The sequence below is a fragment of the Colius striatus genome, chromosome 3, assembly GCF_028858725.1.
Source record: "Colius striatus isolate bColStr4 chromosome 3, bColStr4.1.hap1, whole genome shotgun sequence".
Taxonomy (NCBI): Eukaryota; Metazoa; Chordata; class Aves; order Coliiformes; family Coliidae; genus Colius; species Colius striatus.
Window position 1 is genome coordinate 12,398,804 of NC_084761.1, and position 7,050 is coordinate 12,405,853.

Consider the following 7,050-nt stretch of genomic DNA (forward strand, 5'->3'; position numbering starts at 1 on the left):
GACCTCCTCTGCATGTCACCTTGATACCATTCACCCTTCTTTGCCAGATCTGTCCCTGTGCCCACCTTAGATGAGTGTTTTTATACCATACTGGTGGTTACTCCTTCACTCTGTCCACAGAGTGAAGGTAAAAGTGAGTGGTAAAAGAGCCACTACTGCATGTAGTGTTTTTTTCTTTTCCTGCAACTGTGGCCTGCTCACAGTCCCTGCAATACCCTTGAGCTCACCTTTGACCATGAAGCCCCACAGTCTAGTCACTGTGCTGTTGGAGAAGGTCCCCCAGCCACTGAGGTTCCCACAGATCTGCAGCCTGGGATCCAGGTACTTCAGCACCCTCCAGGTTCCCCTGCAATCCCCTGGGAGGGGAAAGAGAAAACGTCAAAAAAACCCCACTAAACCAAAAAGCCCAAAAGGCAGCAGTGTCCTAATGCAAAGCGAAACCTCAAAGAGATGGACAAGCTGCAGGAAGCCTACTCAAGGGTGGCTTTCACATAGTAATCTTGGGAGATCAAATTCCTAATCTGCTTCCACCTCGGAGATGGAGGAGTGAAAGTCTTACTGGGATTAATGTTTAATGCTTGAGTTGGCAGGTGATGCCCTGTGTCGGGAGGCTTGGACTCCCTGCCCTGCAGAGGAGCAGGGACTGGTACATGAGCTCAACCAGCATCCATTCCGGATATTGGGGATGACCCTACTCTCAGGCAAAGGTCAAGGAGGGGTTGCCAAGTTCAGGATTCCCCACATCATTACAAAGTGTTGTGCACTGGGGCTGCAATAACAGATGAGTTGTCCTGTCTGTATCTGCTGAGGCGTGTGAAACTTCAAACCTCCTAATTGTTTTAGAGCCACTGAGGTGAGCTGCTGGAACACAGCATCAGGGAGGGCAGTTAAGAGAAAGGGCAGCTCATTCCCACTGCTGGGTTTGCATTACTGCTCCCGGTGAGGACTCATGTGGCAGGTAACTGCAGTGCTGGAAGCCCACACATGGCAGCCTCAGTTCCTGTGCTCTCTGCCAGGAACAGACAGGGATGGAAGGAGGGATGGGTCAGCTGCAGAGGGACAGAGGGGAACACATCTTGAGAGATGAGAAAAGACCTTAATGAAGATAAAGACACAGGCAGACCCCAGGACACACAGACAAGCAGTTATAAACTGACTAACTCTGAAACAAAGGTCATGTTAACAGTGCCACCTGCAGAGAAGGCTTTATTTTCTCTTCTTCTCAGCTATCAGAAGACTTTCTCCATTGGGAGTACATGGCCTCAGTTTTCAGGGTCTGCTTTGAAGACCAGACAATGGCACAGAGACTGACTAGGGCAGGAGCATCTATGATTAGGAAATGCTTTTTGCTCTCAGAAAGGCGGGAAAAAATGAATTGATCATGCTCCAGGTCTCCTTCACGCATGCTGTGGCATCATCTTAGCAGGCAGGGGCATCATCTTAGCAGGCAGTTGCAAATGCACTATTTGTGTTTCCTCTTGAAATAGGTCTGTTGTGAGCTAAATGATGCAACCACGCGTGGTCATTCACAATTATTTTAGATCTCCTATTGCACAGTAGCCTCCTTCCCATTTAAAGTTCCTAGATCTGTCCCTGCTCACTTGAAGTGGCTTGTTCACCACTGCATTTTGAGTTTCCCTAGATAGCTCTGTAAAAGCTACCCAGGCTTCCAGGCTTCCATAGAATATGGCAGAGTGTCCAAAAGTATTTTACATAGGTTCCCAAATCATTGACTCTGAGGAAACCACTCACCTTCAAATAATGAAAGGCCATGAGGTTCTCAAGAGAAGTCTTATTAGCAGCTACTTGGACTTGATTTTGCCTTCTCCAAGAAAGCAACGGGAAGTACCAGAAGGTCTACTCTGAGCGGGTGTCCTACTGTGTTCTGAAGATCTGGGAAATACTGATGATGAACCTTCTATCTGTTGAGAACAGATGTGTGCAGAACAGCTCAGGCCTCTAGCTGGTGAGACAGAGGTTAGTTAACAGGCAGTAGATGTTTGCTGAACTTCATAGACAGAAGTTCCTTGAAAATGAGATGCCCAAGTCACACTTTTGGAATAAGAAAGTTCTGATCTGTATCCAAATGTCACCATTGCCCTATTGCAATAGGGCAAATCTATTAAATCCCGACTCAAGAGTCAGGATAATTAGGGTTTAGGTCCACAAAAGAATCTGCACTCTGCAGTGCAGCCCTTCTCTGCTTTGACACATTGTTTTGTATTCTTTCATGTGTCCCAGGTGGTGCTGGGACATGTCAGACCACAGGGCAGCTTGAAGTTATGGGGCAAACTGTAGGTAATTTGGCAGGAGAACATTAAAAAGCAAGAGGAGGAAACTATAAATTCAGAGTGTAACCACCATAAAGTATTCTCTTAATTCCCAGCCAACCTCTTAAAAGCACAGATAGTTCTTCCCGCTGCCCACAGGATGCCTCTCCCTCCCTGTAGGGTGTCGTGTTATGGCTCAGACAACAGAACACCATGGGAACGGTGGTCCTGATGGATTTCACATGTGTTGCAAGACCTGGTGGAGGCTCTGCCCTTTCACACGCTGCACTTCTGTGCAATATCAAAGGTTTGGCATGTCATGGCCCTGTTTCATTTTTCCCCGTCTGCTGAGGGGCTTAATCTCATCTCTCCTCTTCCCCTCTCATTGGTGAAGACAAGCCATGTGCCTTTAGAGGTGGGAATGAACCATAACCCTGAGTCCTAAATTGGCTGTAACTCCCATAGCAACATCCAAGAACATTTATGAGGCTCCTTTCTGTGAAAATTACACAGGCAAGCCATCAAAACCTTTCAGCATCTCTTTCTTGTGTCCTCCCAGGGTTACAGATCCTGGAGAAGCTGCATGTGCAGCTTAGATCTGCTTTCCGGTAAGTCGTGACTGACGAAGTGTCCTAACTTTCCTCTCCTCTACTATGAGTAGTTCATGGAATTGCTGCATTTCTGTGCTCCTTCCTCTTAAACCTAAAATGCACTGAAGTGCCTAAATCACATTTTAAAGAGTCACAAGCACCTATGAACCCAAATCTTGTGCATTTTCCTTCCAAATTGTTACCCTAACAATGGCCTTTTCTCCCAGCTAGACCAGTCTCTTCTCATTTGCACTTTCTCTCCATTTACTCCCTTTCTGGTTATCTTTTAACCAAAGATCATTGCCTGAGTCTCATTCTTGGTCATGCTTTAAGGGCCATTGTTTTTTCTGTGAGGAGGAAGAGGAAACACTCAGACTTCATCCCCATTTAGCTGGTCACTGCCCCGTTCCCTGCTGAGCCACACCAGTGCTCTCCTGTCTTTCAGGTGCATCTTCCTGCTCCTGTGACCATGAGGTCAAGTGTATGGCAAGCAGCAGCTGGTAAATTAGGCATTTTTCTTGTGAACTTCAGGCTATGGAAAGGAAAATGGTTTTCTGTGAGAAATTGTTTATGGAAACCTGTTTCTAGTTTTGCTTCAAAAAGACATGATGTGTGGTAATTTCAAAATGACACAAAAGAAACTGCAGTGGAATTAATGTTTAAAAGACATTTTTAAAGGAAATCTGAAACATTTTCACAAGAGAACACTCCACTAATCTAGTTATCTCTTCTCACTTACTGAACGTTACTGGTGACTCTCCCAGCTTCAGAGCCTGTTTATGCTGCTTTTAAAGACAAGAACCTCTGATGAGGATTTAGTTCTAGTGTACAGATTGTGGAAGTGAAAAACTCACATTCAAAAGATTTCTTGTAAATATACAGGTGTTTTAAACCTACTCATATATATGAGGGCAAGTTTTCTGGTATCAAATATTAGCTAACATTACAGAGATGAACATTTACACAAGGAACACCAGAACGAACGAGCAAAGTCAAGGAAGAGCAAACCAGAGGGGACTTTCTTCAAAGTCAGAAGGAGATGGAGCCAAATATAAAAGAGCACAAAGATACTAGTGCAAGGAAAATAGAGCACAGTGTGCAAAATGGTGATGGGAAATCAAGAAGGGAACCTAGCAGACTAACAGCAGGGTAAAAGCAAAGAGAGTGAATGGATACAGTAACCAGAAACAAGAAAACAAGGAGTTAATCTGGTCTTTGATACCTTTGGAGAACATCAAAGGATTTGCTTTCTGCAAAGCCATTTTCAAATGTGGACATGTTGCAAAAGACCGTAAGAGGAGACAATATGTCTGAGTACCACCAGTAAAGTGAGGGAGTGATAGCTAAATGTTCTCCACCTGGAGGCTTCTAGATCTAAAGGTCCCAAAGCATATCAAGACCTTGTATCTCCCTTTAGCTGGTGTTACTTGCTGCCATCAATGATTTTGGTGTCGCTGAGCCTCTGAACCAGCTGCTGGCAGCAGGGACTGCTATTTGTGTAGAGCACAATATCTCCAAAGCTTGAAAAAGCATGGAAGCCTCCCAGCTGCCCATGTGCATGAAGCACGCTCCTTCTTCAACACCGATCCCAAGGGAAACGGCCAAGAGGAGCTCCGGAAGGTCAAAATGCAATTAAAATCAATGAGTTTTTCTGCTACTTAATGAGTGCAAAGGAAAGAGAGTCTGCCTCTTGGGTCACGCATCTCCCACTCACACTGACCACCCCAGACTCTCTCCTCAGTCTCCTCTCCTTCCACCTCTCATGGCCCTTCTCATTCATAACATTAGCCCCTCTGACGTCCAGGTCCAGCAACTGGGGTGACAATTAGGTAAATATGTAAGTTTGGAGGGGAGGGGATTTACACCTCCTGTTGCCCTTGTAATGAATTACCAGGGCTGTTAATGGGCTGGTGCCTCAGTGCCTCGTAAATTGTGCGATTGAGGCTGAAGGGTGACGGGTGACTTTGATCTGGACACGCTGCCCTGCCATGAACAGGAAAAGGAAGAGGTGATTTTTCATGGGTTACTACTCACTCCAGCCTCCAAGTTTTCCACTCTGCTGAAACTTTGACAGTGCCTAATAATCCATCAGTAAGGATTTCCTTGCTCCGCTTCCACTTCATTACCACCTTCATGTTCTCATTTAGCTTCTTTCACATGGACCCCGGAAAGGTTGACCAGCTCCCACCGTTCCAAAGCAGGTTGGAGGGTGGGAGCAAGGACTGGGCACACCCCACGTGTTTCCTCTGTGGAGTCAAAAAGTCAATGCTGAGATGAAGGGAGAGAGACAGCTTATGCTTACAAAGCTGTACAGATACTTTCGAATGGGCTCTAATGCCCCATTACCTGTAGGGATTGAGGCACCACTTTCAACTCCTGAATCAGGCTGATTCTTCCCTAGGTACCATTTTCCCAACCCTTAAAAACATCTCCTACATAACAGTAACTTTTTGGACGGGAATTGTCTTTCCCCCATGTATAGCAACAAAGGCAGTGTGGTCTGTCCCATTTGCTCATGTTGAGCCACCTTTGAGCTGCCAAGGGGAAAGGACATCATAAGGATTGGCCCCATGGACTTCTCTGACAGCTGCATGGACCGATCCAGCGAGCTTCCCCTCTCCGGGAGCTCTATCATCTGCAGCTCTCCACTCCTGAGCAGTAGTGTCCTGGAGCCCTCATTCATTGAGGCTGTCCCTCATTCCCTAGAGAAAGCCCTCCTCTCTTCTTGGGTCTTGCCACTTTGAGGATGTCATTAGCTTCAACTGAAAAAAAAAAAAAGCCAGCCTGCCCTCCCAGAACCCCCTTCACAGCAGAAATATTGGAATCTAGATGGGAAACAACACAGGAAAAAAAGAGAAAGGATTGCTGATTCACTGAGTGATCACAGATGTGTCTGTAAATCCATATGCCTTATGGAGAGCCATAAGGCTCACATCTACTGGAGAGGGACCTCCTGGGATGTCAAAACCACTGCTGCTGGTGAAATCTTGAAGCCCGCAGAGGCAAAGCAAATCAGAGGCCAAGATGCCACCTTACATGAGAGGGTGAAATCTCTTAGGGTCCATTTGAGATGCTCTAAAGTATCTGCCATGCTGGAAGAACATGGGTTTTCTACAGGTCTCTTGTCACATCTTCCAGCTATGCCTGGTGCCTTGGACACTTTAGGGTATCTCAAGTAGCACAGTACAGTTGGTTACCTGAGGAGAGTCTTTTGTCAGCACATTTTTTTCACTAAGGGCTGCTACTTAGATTTATTCTCCAGGCTCACAATTTCTCTTGTATCTCCTGTATATTAGACCAAAACATTGCATGTGTTCAATTTTGTGCGTCCTGCCTTCTGAATGGAACCGAATCCTTGGAACTGCACTGTTTTCTTAGACTAATGAATTCTTTGAGAGGGGTAAAAACCACCTCAGTAATAAATCCAGACTGTGAAGGCTTGATGTATCTGTTTTTCTGTTCGCCTCCACTGCTGCTAGACAGAATTAGCCCTCACCTGATACAGAGCGCAGACTTGATACAACCTTGTTTAGCACAATTGGTTTGAATCCATTATATTGACAATATCAATTTGTGTAATTCCTGCATTAGGATTTTGTACTAAACTGTATTTGAAAGGAGCTGTTGACCTTGATTAGCTCTTTAATTGTGGTTAAAATCCGAAGTAATTCAGATACCAGCCTTGACTGTGGAAGGAAAGGGCCGTGCCATGTGATAGTGTAGTCAATAACTGCCACGTTCCCCACGGACACAGCTCCCCTGTTTTATAGGCTCTGGGTCTCACCACTGCCTTAGTGCGTTCATTTACCTTCACTATGACAGTGCCCTGGGGGCTTCACCTCATGGGGTGTACTGTAAGAGCAGGCACTCCAGGCAGGGTCTCCTAGACACATTTCAGCTGAGTTATCCTTCTGGCTCACACCACCTTGGCTTTTGCATGTGGGTGGGATTTTTTTCCTTTGCTTTCCATCATAAGATGAGCTGTAATGGTGCTGGGTACTACCCCAGGGCTACTCAGAAAGGGCTAGGAAGGAGCCTGTCTACACACCTAAATTTCAGTCACAGATGTTGCCTTACTCACTTTGTGGCCTCTTAGCAGCAGAAAGGGAAGGAGAGTGTTCCTAGAGCATGTTAAGAAGCCCACATCTGCTTGTCAGAGCCCAGATACCTGCAGGGGATGCATAATAGCA